The sequence below is a fragment of the Urocampus carinirostris genome, chromosome 11, assembly GCF_059441175.1.
Source record: "Urocampus carinirostris isolate Australia breed hairy pipefish chromosome 11, RoL_Ucar_1.0, whole genome shotgun sequence".
Lineage (NCBI taxonomy): Eukaryota > Metazoa > Chordata > Actinopteri > Syngnathiformes > Syngnathidae > Urocampus > Urocampus carinirostris.
In genome coordinates this window covers 1,747,449-1,762,285 of record NC_142359.1, presented here as the reverse complement: position 1 = coordinate 1,762,285, position 14,837 = coordinate 1,747,449, and the positions used below count along the sequence as shown (strand labels likewise).

At 43.4% G+C, this 14,837-nt stretch overlaps 1 protein-coding gene and 1 pseudogene across 1 annotated transcript in view; both read right to left on the bottom strand.

Annotated features, from left to right (window-relative positions):
- The window catches only part of LOC148356153 (semaphorin-3aa-like), an 86,776-nt gene that overhangs the window by 53,279 nt on the left and 18,660 nt on the right, over positions 1 to 14,837 (bottom strand). The gene's annotated exons all lie outside the window — the stretch shown is intronic.
- LOC148356154 (U2 spliceosomal RNA) lies at positions 2,584 to 2,728 on the bottom strand (annotated as a pseudogene).

Below are 14,837 nucleotides of genomic sequence, written 5' to 3'. Positions count from 1 at the left end.
CAACTCATTTTGACCCTTTTTTTCATACATATCGGTTTCAAAACCAGATGCAAGCAGTTATTTTGTAAAAACGTCACAACATTCTGCAAACAGGGAGCCTGATGTGCTTACCTTTGGCGCAGACGGCGTAGGGCGAGAGATGGGAGGGAGTGCTTGCACTTTTTGCATAGCTCCACCCATCCCTCCCACTCACCCAATCAAATAACTTGAAGTTCTCTTCCCATGTTTTGGCGTATTTACAGTTTGTTCTGTGGATTTCATCATAAGGTATCTGAACACTGAACACAGATTATATAGTGAGCTTTTATATAGAGGATTCTTTAGCGTTGTACAGCCAAAACGAGTTTTTTTTTTGATTTTTTTTGGTGTGACACCTTGACTGTAAATTGTAGTGAAATAACGTGCCCAGCGAAGTACTGCTTGGAAAGTCAGCATTGGTTTGACTAGGCTTGTATCTGAACGGGATTAATGGATCAATTTTCGAACAAGATGGAGAAAATTTCCATGCAATCCAATTTGTCTCTGAGCCGCAGGTACTCCTAGAAAGAGCCACATATGGCTCGCAAGCAGTGTTCCCTCTAAGGTGCGTGCGTGCGCAATTGCGCACTGCTCGCACGTTCTCAGCGCACAAGAAAATCTAGCCAGCGCACAAAAATCAGGGCTCAGAATTACTAATTAAGAAGCGACTTAAGTCAAAGTTACAGTGCGTGAAGGTCAAAATACACGGGTTCCCCTGACGTTGTGTCCTAAATGCGGTATTTTGAAGTTGAGTCGAATTAGAACGAAGTTGAGTAAAGTTAGTAGATTTTGTCGAGAACCGGCTTCTTTGGCTCGACTCACTAAAAGCAACCGGGTCCTAAACGGCTGTTCAGGTTGTTTTTGCTTCTCTAATCGCAACATGACCAAATATTATGTAAAATTGTTCACAAAATGACTTAAAAGAAGGGGGGAATAGAACACAAAAGAAAAAAATACCAAAATGAAAAAGTTGTGAAAAGGTGAGAAAAGAAGAAACAAAAGGAAGAGAAAAAAGGAAGGAAATTAAAAAAAAAAAAACATAAAAAAAGAAAAGAAAGAAATGTAGGAAAAAAGGAAATAGAAAAAAATGAAAAAAGTAACAGCTCGAAAAAAATAAACACAATGAGATTTTTTTTTAAAGAATTAAAAAAAAAAAGTAGAAAAAAACACAGAAAAAAGAATAAAAAGTTTGTGTTGCATTCAAATCATTTCCAATGATACCAAGTCAATCTTGTTGCCAACATTGTACTTCCACTCAAAAATTAAGTACAGTTCTGTATCTTGCAACTGACTCAATAAGCCCCCAAAATGTTAATATTATGCGACAAAATATATCAGGAAATAAAAAGAAATGGATATCTTGTGAAAGAATTGTAAGAACAAACGACGTTTGTAGGTCGTACAACCTTTGCAATAGTACATGAGTCAATTCCTTCAAAAGAGAAAAATCATTTTGCATGTCAAGTTTTGGACATGTTTGATATTGATTTAGTTGCCACACTTGGGATTGCTGTTCCTCACTGTTGTTTCAAGCGTTGCTCACCGACTTTGTGTGAACGCTCAGACCCTTGGAAAATTACAGGGAACATAGCTCTCGAGCCATAGTTTCCAGACGTCTGCGTTAGTCCTCCAAGCCAATTGCGAACAAATCGGTTAGCGGATCCCTGCTGGACGGAACCCGCTTCAAACGAAAAACCTGAATTTGAGGGAAAACAATCCCATAGCGTGTTGCATGAGATTCCGCCCCTAAACATTCTCCATCACGGTCGGCGTCACGTATGGAGGAACACACGCGTGTTCCACAAAGCGCACGTGATTGACATGCCGCTATAGGAGCCATCTGCGCCCACTCGGACATCTGTGTCCTTCAGTCTGGGGACCAACGCCTGACAAAGGAACTGGAACCCGATTACTTGGAGCACTTCTGCTCAATGTGTTCCTAGGAAGCTGCATCAATCCCGACTCCGACCACCGAATCAACATCTCCAAAACCTCACATTCATTTCCATTTTGCTTGTTTTCTTTCTTGTTGACTTTGATGACTGAAATAAAGTCGATATAATGCTGCTAGCACACAGGTGTCAAACAGGCAGTCCGCGGGCCAAATCAGGCCCGCTGAGGGATTGAATCCGGCCTGCCAGACAACTCTCAGAGAAGCGCAAGAGAAAAACAAGCTGCAGGTTGAAATATGTCAACTTGATGTTGCCAAAGCCAGGTGCCTCCAACAAAGACACTGCACTTGCATTTATTTCTCTCTCTCTCTCTCTCTCTCTCTCTCTCTCTCTCTCTCTCTCGCTTTCTTTTCCACCCCTTTTCTTCCACTCTGTCTCTTTCACTCTCTGTGTCTCTCTTTTTCTTCTTCCTTCTTTGTCTCTTTCTCTCAAAAGATCGCAAAGGCAAGAAAAACACGTGGGGGGATTTTGTAAGGTTTATTGTTCTATATTCTTTATCAATTATCAGTTATCAGTCAAATCATAATACGCTACAAAGCCAAGGGGCCGAGACACTTGCTCTCAGCCAAGAGGCCGAGTCAAGGTCCTCGCCACAGAGCCATGCAGTGATCAGTGCGAATGCACCGTTCCCGGAGGTACTGCAATACCGGGCCGATGCGTGGAGTGGACAGAGCAAGCTCTTATTCCATCTCTGGATTACAAAAATCAATCATTAACTTCATGCCGACACAATTAAAAATTCACTGTCGGCAAGGAAAACACGTGTGTTGAAGCGAACGATTCGACGAAAGAAAATAAAAGAATACTCCTAGCAAGAAAAGGACTTTTCTGCCAAAATGGACTCAATTATATTCCTGGTTACGCTATGAGGATGATAATGGAGGCTACATGTTCTGTGATGCGTGTACCCAGCGTGACAGAAAAACTGGATTGCATAAATCATTTCACATAACGAACTTTCAGAAAAGCACATTGGATCGGCACCACGACAATGAAAACCACAAATTAGCTAAGGAAATTCCGTTGCTGCAATTGGACCTTGAGAAGGCATTACAACTGTGGCGGGACAGCAAACCACCAAGAATATATGAACTGAAAAATCTGAAGTGATAACTGCTTTGTATTACCAATGAACTGTGATGATTAAAACTGCAAGAATATATAAATATTTCAGCAATATTATTTTGTATAGTGTACAATATTGCATGAATATATAGACTAATATTTCAGCAATATTATTTGTATTACCAATTAACTGTGATGATTAAAACTTAATAAATACATAGATTTATATTAAATATTTGTCGCCAATTTACAATTTCAACCTGGATAAGACTAAATTTTGGGGAGCCATAGATCGCTGTTGGGACCCGTAGATTTTGGAGCATGCGAGTCCCTGTGATCCATTACTTTTCACAGGTTAAATAAACACTGCACACTAAAGAAATAGAAAAAGCACGGTGGACATTTTTAAATGAATTCACGAATGCATTATTTCGCACCCCACTCAGGCTGGAATTTTTCGTTTTTTAATTAGCTTACTTTCACCAGAATAACACAACTTTATTGACTAAATGTCATGTTTTTGGAACTTGTGTACTCAATTAAATATTTCCATTATTTTCCAAAACAGGGTAGAACTTTAAGAGTGACTCATACAAATATAAATACTTTTAAAAAGATATCGAAAGTAAGGGGAGTAAAAGTTGAAGCTTACCTCTTTTTCAACAGTTAAACTCCTGCCCAAATTAAATGACGTCACTTCCTGTAAAGGGCTTTTATGGAATTGTAGTCTTTTGGGGGCACATTTTAAAAGGAGGGATAATTACGCCTGAAACATATAGAATTTGAACAAAATCGCAAGTAAAACTAGAAATTTATAACATTTAATTACACAATAAAATTAAGTTTAGTGTAGTTTATCAAACTGTTAAAAAAAAGATTTTATAATTCTATGACCTACACCTCTTGAGGAAGTGGATGACGTCACACCGCAGACACACAAAAAAAGAGCATTTGTGTCACCAAGAAGTGATCTAAAATACAAAATAATATTTAAAATGCATTTTATTTAGGGTGAAATGATTTCAAACACTTTAAGTGAATCATTCACGTACTTTTTACATATATTTTGGGAAAGATCAGGGTAAGAGAAGTCCAGTCATGTTATGTTTATTTGTTTGGCCCTTAATCACAAGGAGTCTCAAAGGGCTGAACAGACCATAGATTATTATGACACCATCTCCTGATCTAAAACCTACATGAGGGCAAAGGAAAACTCAAAAACCTCAACATGAATCAAGTCATGTTTATTTGTTTGGCCTTTAATGACAAAGAGTCTCAAAGGGCTGCACAGACCACAGACTATTGCAAACTACAGACTACTATGACATAATCCCCTCATCTAAAACCTCCATGAGGGCAAAGGAAAACTCAAAAACCTCAACATGAATCAAGTGATGTTGATTTGTGACGCCCTTAATCACAAAGAGTCTCAAAGGGCTGCACAGATCAAAAACTATTGCAGACTACAGACTATTATTATCCCATCCCCTGATCTAAAACCTACATGAGGGCAAGGAAAACTCAAAAATCTCAACATGAGGAAAATAAAATAAACTTGAGAAGGGACCGCTTCTAGGATGACCAGGGTGCATACGGCCGTGAAATGTTGAATCACCTGTAAACTATTGAAGGATTTTATACATTTTTGACCATGGGGGATTTTTTTACGATCAAATACAAATTACATTTAAATGCAAAAGATATTCACTGGCTGAGATGTCGGGTCAATGTAAGCAGGAACTGGGACTAGGGCTGACGCAAGAGGCATTGTTTGGAGAAGTTGTTCTGATAAGCTCAGCTGTTATGAGTTTTTTAGACATTGCGACGCCCTCCGGCGAGGAGGTGGTGAAGCTGGCATCTGGCCCGCCCATGGGAGGAGTCGGCACGCCCATGGGAGGAATCAGCACACCCATTGGAGGAGCCGGCACCCCAGCTTGTGAAAAGACGCGGGAAGAAGAACTTCAGGAGATTGGAAATCGAGGGAGAACGAGAGAGAGACACTAATTTAGCTAATTCGATGGAATTCACTTAGTTAAATACTTTAGGAAACTAAATCTGCCCCTCTGTGGAAATGCCGGTCTCTTGCCCATATTTTCCCAAAAAGAAACGAGCACGATTGTTGGGTGAATGACGGTTATGTTTGGTTAATGGAGTCAGATAACTAATTTGAACAATTTGGTAAACGCTACATTTTTAATAGTTTATTTCCCAACACTATATTGAGCGCTACCTTTGTTTTTGGTGGTCGGTACTGAATAAGACCCGTGCTCCAAATGGACCCGCTAACAACAGTGACTGGTGCCAATTCCTCACACGACAGAAGAGTTCAAGTCGAAACTTCATTGAAAAACAAGTCGGCACGCGATCATGTATTTACACCGGTTTGAGTCCAGACTTGAGAAATAGTTTTTAGTTTATTCCAATTGTCCCCTCTAGGGTGATCAGTAGTATTGGGAATAACCGCAGGCTATTTTTCAGTCTTTGTTTCACTCAAGGCTAACACATCAACCTTCCTTTTAGTCATCATCCTCCTCTTTCTTCCACTCTGTCGCTTTACTTCCACATCCTCTCACATTTAGTGACCCTATAACTAGGTTTTGCGGGACCTTTCCTGACAGTCAAAAGCACTGTGTTAGTTTCAATAGAGCGTTTTTCACCTCTCCCCTGAGTTGTTTACGTCCCTTCTTTTCGGAACATGTCACCATTCTAACACTATCGCGCCCAAAGAAAACCCGAGGGAATTGTTTCAAAAGCGATTAACAGACGGGGTCGATACCGGATTCAGGATAACAGGTCTTGGATCAGGGATCGACACAGGATATAGGATACGGGACAGACGGGATAGATAACAGGCAGGATACTTGACAGGACGGGACGGACGGGATCGATACCGGATACAGGATACCGGGGCTCGGATCAGGGATCGATACAGGATACAGGACCGACGGGATCGATACCGGATACAGGATAACCAGGCTTGGATCAGGGTGGGTGAGTAAACAGTAACAGCGAGGAAAAAATAAACACAATGAGATTTTTTTTAAAGTAATTAAAAAAAACAGGGAAAAAGAAGAAAAAGTTTGTGTCGCATTCCAATAATTTCCAATGATAGCAAGTCAATCTTGTTGCCAACATTCTACTTCCACTAAAAAAAATGTGATTAAATACAGTTGTGTATCGTGCAACCGACTCAATAAGCCCCCAAAAATGTTAGTATTATGCGACAAAAGATACCAGGGAAAAAAAATGGAAATCTTGTGAAAGAATTGTAAAAACCGTACAACCTTTGCAATAGTACATGAGTCAATTCATTCAAAGGTGAAAAATAATTTTTGCATTGCTGCCAGAAACTCTGCAAAATGTAACTTGATGTCAAGTTTTGGACATGTTTGATAGTGACTTAGTTGCCACACTTGGGATTGCCGTCGCTCACTGTCGTTTCAAGCGTCGCTCACCGATTTTGTGTAAAACCCTCAGACCCGTGCAAAATGACAGGGAACATTGGTAGTGAATAACGAACTTTTTGGAATGAAGGTGGCCAAGACTGCTGATCAGTCCTTTCAAAATACAGCGATGAAATCCCACAAGGTCGGAAAAAGGGAGTGGGCGCTTTTCAGCCGCGATTTGATCTTTCTAAAAACAACTCTGTCGTTTTTCTAATTCGCGTTTGGCGCGTTTCAACCTCCGCCTCAGAATTCCGTCCGTTGTTGTTGTTCCCGCTTTGCGGCTCGACGGAGACGGCGAAATGCAGGTGCCGGGAGGTGCAGACCAGAGCAGGAAAATAAAGGCGGTCCTCCACACTGTGTTCAAATATTATCTTAAGCTCAAGGATATCCACACAAAGTTTTCCTCCCTCCTGAGCTTTTCTTCTTCTCTTTGGCAAAAGCGCAGGAGCAGGTGTGGCCTTGTTGCCGTGGAGACGCAGGGAACAACACCACCGGGTGCCGGGTTGAAAGATGCGGAGGCGGGCCGTGCGTTTCACACCTAGGACTTCGGGACTGCCATCGATCCGACCCTCAATACAGTAATCCCTCGGTTATCGCGGTTAATGGGGACCAAAACCACCCGCGAAAAGTGAAAATCAGCGAAGTAGCCACGCCCCTTCAAAAATGCTTAAAAATAAATAAATAAATAATAATAATAATAATCATAATATATATACACGTTTGGGGCAGCACGGCAGCGCAGTGGTTAGCGCATGTGCGGCACAGTTCATGTCTTGGGAACCTCCTGCGTGGGTTCAAATCCAGCTCCCGGCCTTACTGTGCGGAGTTTGTATGTTCTCCCCGTGCTTGTGTGGGTTTCTTCCGGGCACTCCTCCCACATTCCAAAAACATGCATTTCAGGTTAATTGGCCTGTCCAAATTGTCCCTAGGTGTGATTGAGCGAGTGAGTTGTCTGTCCCTGTGTGTGCCCTGCGATTGGCTGGCAACCAGTTCAGGGTGTCCCCTGCCCACTGCCCGATGATCGATGATTGCTGGGATGGGCTCCAGCACCCCCGCGACCCTACTGAGGATAAGCGGTGCAGCTGATGAGATGATATATACATATATATATATATATATATATATATATATATATATATATATATATATATATATTTTATTTTTATTTTTATTTTTTTTAATTATTATTATTTTTTACACCCGGTTAATGGGGACCAAAACCACCCGCGAAAAGTGAAAATCTGCGAAGTAGCGACGCCCCTTCAAAAATGTTTAAAAAAAAAATAAAAATAAAAATAATAATATATATATACAGGTATATATATATTTATATATGTTTTTTTTAATTATTTTATTTTATTATTATTATTTTCTAGACCCGCGAAGCTCTGAACCCAAGAACGTGGAACCGCTAGGTAGCGAGGTCCCACTGTAATTATTTTATGGCGATAAAAGATTTACTGCCGCTAAAGCTTCTCGAATAAATACAGCAATAATAACCTCATACAACTATAATACATAGACCCCGCGCGCTTCAGTTATCGCTGGTTCATTTCTTCACGGATTTGGAAAGGAGTTTGTCTTTATTGTCATTGATATCATTTTCTTGTTCATTGTGTTCAGGGTTGGGTAGGGTTACTTTAACTGGATTACTTTCAATGACTTTTGGATTACTCCAATAGCAAATATGCTCATAAAAGACAAAAAAAACTAAATATGAATAAAATGAGGACTCACAACACACGGTAAGCTTTCTCTCCTGGCTTTGATCTCTTTGATCTCCGGCAAAACGAACGAACATAAAATGCGACAGAAACAAGATGAAAATCAATCCAAACAGCTTGCCAACATCATTTTTGCCCTTCCGTGTATTCCGTTACTCCCCAAGCCTGCACAAAATGGAGTCATTGGCAAACAAGAGCAAAAACACAGGCAAAAACGGAGATTCACAGGGCTCGATGTGTCAAGTTTTGCAGATGCTCTGACACCAGGCGACTCTCAGGACAGCGTTTAAGTAGTACCAGGGAGCAATCTGTCAACTCGTTTCAGATGGTGTCTATGGGCGGGACCGAATGGGCGCTGTGGCAACTGTGACAGATCCGCTTCACAATATATTATCCGCTTTCTGGATACATCCCAAAATTGTTTTTTCACATAGGGATGGGGATTCAACATTTTTCAAGTAATGAGCCATTTTTTGTCACTTGCTAGCGCAAAGGGCACCCACTTTGAACTTTGCGTTTATAAAATAACGACCCATCTTGTTAATTACAATTTCACGACTATGTTATTAACGGGTGAATCATAGGAAGTAGGGTACCGTAAATTCCGGACTATAAGCCGCTACTTTTTTCCCAAACGTTCAACCCTGCGGCTTATTCAGTGAAGCGGCCAATTTATGTCATTTTTCTAACGGCCGCCAGCGGCGCTCGAGTACAAAAGGTAAGATTAGGATCGGTGGAATATTTGTGCCGAGGAAGACTGCAACTTCTTGGCTTGTGCACAAATTAAATTAGCGTAAACATACCCTCATCATGCAAAATGCAAAAAGAAAGGCACATCAAAAAATCCACCATCACCAACGGGTTCCGAAAAGCCGGTCTGCTGCGTGACTGAGAGGAGGGCACAGAATCAGGAGTGGACGGGAGCGTGGGACGACGTCTATATGACAAAGTTTCTTTCCGACACTGAGGAAGACGACTTTGACGGCTTCAGTTTTAAGGAGGAAGATGAGGACGGTTTACCGTGATTTTTACAAATACGGTATGTTTTCTTAAGAGACCCGTTTACTGTGTTGCGAGCGTGTTGCTAGCGTGTTGCTACCTGTCACAGGCACCATTTGGGATGAAAGTTATATTATTATTATTAAAGCTTTGAAAACTCTCTCGGTGTACCGTCTTTCTTGGTAAATATGTGTAACCATGTATAATATGTATTTGCAACTGTATATTTTTGTAATGTATTTACTCTAGAGACTTATTCTGATATGTTTTGCACGGGCGAAACAAAAAGAAGGGGCGAAACAAACGGGGGCTGTCGGGAAGTGGAGTAAAGGTGAGACGTGTTTGTGGACGCGGCGGACAATAGTGGATATATATTTTTTCCACCCTTACCTTTGGAAATATACACTTTTTTCCTTGGATTACTTTCAACGGGACCCGGACTCTGCAGGTCTGCATCAAACTTTAAGTACCGGTATCATTTTGCCGGCTGTGGTTTTTGGACTGTGTACTTTATATTCAGTTACAATTGTGGGACTTTAAGTCGGGTTTGGGCTAATTTTGTGATCGTGTTACATGTTTTAATGTAGGGCGCATGTGGCTTATATACAGGTGCGGCTTGTGTAAGTACAAAAGCGGTTATCCTCTTAAAATGTGGTGGCCCAAATGTAATGATTGCTATTCAGTTCTGCATCAAACTTTAAGTACTGGTATCATCTTCCGTTCATTTTGCCGGCTGTGATTTTTGGACCGCGTACTTTAATGAAGGACCTTCAGTTTCAATGGCGGGTTTGGGTTAATTTTGTGTTTGTTTTAATGTGGGCGCATGCGGCTTATATACAGGTGCGGCTTGTGTAAGTACAAAATCGGTTTTCCTCTTAAAATGTGGTGGCTGCGGCTTATAATCAGGTGCGCTCTACGGTCCGGTATTTACGGTAAATTAGATCAAACATAAAAACATCTTTTTAGAAAATCACAATCGCATAACACTGGCGGGCGCAGACTTTGGGTGGAGTATTGTCTTCCTACATAATTATTCTTTCTAAATACTGTAGTACTTGAATATGGAAGTATTTGATGAGCGCAGGACCACAGCGAGCGCCATGACCGCAAACATGCCGGAGGCCATTTCCAAAAATGGCGGCCGCCACAGCGAGCCCACACACGCCAGCCTCTCAATCACAGGCCGAATAGAGCCTGCCACAACATTTGAGGGAAGCGCAAGAGAAAAAGCGGTCGCATCACGGCAAACAACGGCTTGCGGTTTTAAATATGTCCACCGGATGTCGCCCAAGTTGAGCGCCATTTGCCACATTCTCACCTCGGCAGAGAAATGAAATGAAATGAAATGATCTATAGCGCTTTTCAAGTCAATGACTTCCCAAAGGGCTTTACAATGTGCTCTACATTTCCCAATAGCGGCCTTGCAGCCATGTAAGGTGCTCACCTGCTTATTGGGGGTATTAGGGGTTCAGTGTCTTACCCAAGGACACTTCGACATGTAACACGGAGGAGCCGGGATTCAAACTGCGATCTCTTGATCCCAAGACGAGCGCTCTACCTCCTGAGCTACTGCCGCCCCAAGTAGGGTTACTTTAACTGGATTACTTTCAATGACTTTTGGATTACTCCGATACCAAATATGCTCATAAAAGACAAATGTGAAAAAGAGTTCAGGGTGTCCCCTGCCCACTGCCCGAAGATATCTGGGATGGGCTCCAGCACCCCCGCGACAATATTGAGGATAAGCGGTGCAGATAATGGATGGATGGGAATGAACGAGTGAATGGTTGTCTGTCTCTGTGTGGCCTGCGATTGTCTGGCAACCATTTCATGGTGTCCACTTCCCACTGCTTGAAGATAGCTGGGATGGGCTCCAGGACCCCCGCAACCCTACTGAGGATAAGCGGTGCGGATAATGGATGGATGGATGGGAATGAACGAGTAAATGGTTGTCTGTCTCTGTGTGCCCTGCGACTGGCTGGCAACCAGTTCAGGGTGTCCCCTTCCCACTACCCGAAGATAGCTGGGATGGGCTCCAGGACCCCCGCGGCCCTACTGAGGATAAGTGGTGTCGATAATAGATGGATGGATGGATGGGAATGAACGAGTGAATAGTTGTCTGTGTCTGTGTGTCCTGCGACTGGCTGGCAAGCAGTTCAGGGTGTCCCCTTCCCACTGCTCAAAGATAGCTGGGATGGGCTCCAGCACCCCCGCGACCCTACTGAGGATAAGCGGTGTTGATAATGGATGGATGGATGAATGGTCAGTTAATGCAGACCCAGTAATATAAAATACGTGTTTATAGAGTCTTGTTTAACCACAAAAGACAGTCTTTAATCCCTGGTCCTAACTGCTCTGCCTCCTCAATATAAAGTCGGAAATTTGAGGTTTGCTTGGGGCTTGGTCCTGCAAATCCAGGTCATCAGTCTACGGACCCGGGTCGGTGGGGATTTTGTTAGGTCGGAACCTACCTCTGGCCCAAAAGAGGGCCCGTTTGCCATTGTCACGTCGTCCCCACTCGAAAAAACGGTTCAACTTGATTCCTTTAGGTCGAGCATATGTCGGCAGAGCATGTGTCGGCATGTGGTCCGGCAGTCCTTGGTCTACTAATTTGAAAGGCGATTCTACTGGGATGGCGGGGTTCGCCCTCCGGGACTGACAACTTCTAGCAGGTGGCGGCGGCACCCGTTCATACCGGCAGTCCGGCAAATCTTCACCCCGGCCGTAAACCGAGACCCTTCGGGGCACATGCCGAGACGCCGGCGAGGTGGATCGCTTACCCGTAGCGCAGGGGTCCGGTATTCTATTTATTTGGGGGTCCGACTGAGGTTTTAGCTTTAATAAATAGGTTTTATAAAATTTACTACACAAAATAACATCGAAATCTGATCTAAATCTATCTCATCTAAACTGCTTTACAAATCCTGATTTGTGTACGTGTGTGGTTTATAGGCTACGAAACGGCTAATCTGATTTTTGGTGAAAATGTACACAGTTGTACTTTTCACCTCTGCGAGCGTCTTTAGCTAGGTTTCGTGTCAAGTCACAAAAAATGTCATGAAGCGGAGCGGGAAACAGGAAAGGATCCATTCGCGTGGACGTACTCACAATTTATTGGGGGAAGAGGAGGAGGGCGCACAATCCATCCGGGAATCGATGGTCGCAGGAGTGGATTAGAAATCCACTCAAAAGAAAAGAATGTCCAAAAAACAAACGGATCAGACCTTAAAAAAAACAGGATCAAATACGGGCAGATTCACGGAACTAGGCCTTTAACAGGATTTAACAGAAGCCTCACATAAGTCTCACAGTTTAACCAGGTTTAACAAACGTTCCATCAAAACAGAGTTCAAAGGAACGCGTTTAAGTACTCAAAGAAGCACTCAGTCAAATGCGTCTCAGCCGGTGTTCATGGGCGGGGCCAACTGGGCGCCAAGGCAACCGCGCCAAAATCCGGCGCCACCCGGCTGGGACCAACTGGGCGCCATGGCAACCGCACCAGACATGATAAAAAATACATTAGTCTGCTTGTTCTGCGGGCAAATTGCGAACTGCAGCTCCCGCCCGACCACCGACCGCACCGAGCAGCCCGATCCAATCTTCAATCTGAACCAACACCTTCATAAATGGGAAATGGACTGCATTTGTCTAGCGCTTTAAATCAGTCATTAGGACCTCCAAAGTGCTTCACAATGTACTTCACACTTGACCCATTCACAAACCGATGGCATCGATTGATGCAAATGTTTAAGCACACGTTTGTTAGCGCGTGTGCGGCACAGTTCTGAGGTCATGGGTTCAAATCCAGCTACCAACCTTCCTGTGCGGGGTTTGCATGTTCTCCCCGTGCTTGCGTGGGTTTCTTTCGAGCACTCCGGTTTCCTCCCACATTCCAAAAACATGCATGTCAGGTCGATTGGCCTAACACAAATCAAATTCTCCCTAAGTGTGAATGAGCGAGCGAATTGTCTGTCCCTGTGTGCCCTGCGATTGGCTGGCAACCAGTTCAGGGAGTCCCCTGCCCACTGCCCGAAGATAGCATGAATGGGCTCCAGCACCCCTGTGACCCTACTGAGGATAAGCGGTGCGGATAATGGACGGATGGATGGGAATAAACGAGTGAATGGTGGTGTGTCTCCGTGTGCCCTGCGATTGGCTGGCAACCAGTTGAGGGTGTCCCCTGCCCACTGCCCGAAGATAGCTGGGATGGGCTCCAGCACCCCCGCGACCCTACTGAGGATAAGCGGTGCAGATAATGGACGGATGGCTGGGAATGATTGAGTGAATGGTTGTCTGTCTCTGTGTGCCCTGCGATTGGCTGGCAACCAGTTGAGGGTGTCCCCCGCCCACTGCCCAAAAATAGCTGGGATGGGCTCCAGGACCCCCGCGACCCTACTGAGGATAAGCGGTGCAGATAATGGATGGATGGATGGATGGTCTGTTAATGCAGACCCAGTCATATAAAATATGTGTTTATAGAGTATAAACCACACCCTGGTTCTTCTATTTTTTTGTGTTTTTGTTTAGTTGCGTACCCATAGCAGCAAGATGGTGGACAGTTATGTCAGCCCCCTGAAAAATGTCTTTCTGTTTTGACATTGGAGCCTGCAAAAGAGATCTCACAAGGTGCCGGTTCGTTATTTTTGTTACCTAGGATTCCTAAAAAAAAGAAATGGACTTTATTATGTGAAGGCTTCTCTCTCTGTCTTCCTTGCCAGTTCAAAATCCATTCTCTCCATCAGCGTCTACCAAACTTGACACTTATCCCTCTCATGTTATGTGAGATAAATGCACATTTTTCGACCTACGAGTATTTCAAAACAAGGCATGTTCATATCCTAGTTCATGTATTTTTTTAGATATCGTCTTATTCATTAACCCTTTATTGACCGAGTATCATACAGGAACCCTGGAGTTTGGATTTTGTCCAAGCAAAAACGTGGTCAGGATCAAAAAAACGGGACGAAGCCAGGGAACAGACGGGAGCAAAAACAGGTGGGAGTCAGGGTGGAAAAGAGCTTGCCAAGAGTAAACCGAGGTTCGCAGATGGACTGACAACAGGTGAGAGTTTCGACTCGTTGCTGATCTCGACTATGTTTTTTGCTCTCCTGTCCCGGCTACTGACCTGTTTTTTCCGTTCCCGACACCGCCATCGCTCGCCACAGAAGTGCCACTTCAGTGAACAGCGATCATCAGATTGTGTGTGCAATCCTTTCCCTTCTTCCCAGTATCACAGAGAAAAACGTAAGCAAGTGGGTCCTGTTTCTGTTCTGGTCCTGACAGCATTTTGTTTCCAATCCTGTTATCGCCTGCATGTCAACGTACCCGCCTTGAGAGTAGAAAAAGGATATGAATATCCAAGTTCTTATTTTGCTCCTGATTTGAGAATGACTTTTCATTCTACACCACCCCAAAAAAAATTTGGTACCATGGGTCAATAAAGGCAAGTCCATCCTGTAAGATCGGGGTCAGGAAGTTACACGGTGTGGCTCTCTCCAAAACAAAATCATAATATGTCACGGAACGGAACGGGAAGCAGGAAGTTGGAACTCATTTGCGTAGACGATCTGTCACTTTAAATTGAGAAAGAAAAGTTGTCCAACACACAAACGGACCAAAAACAGGCAAAACAA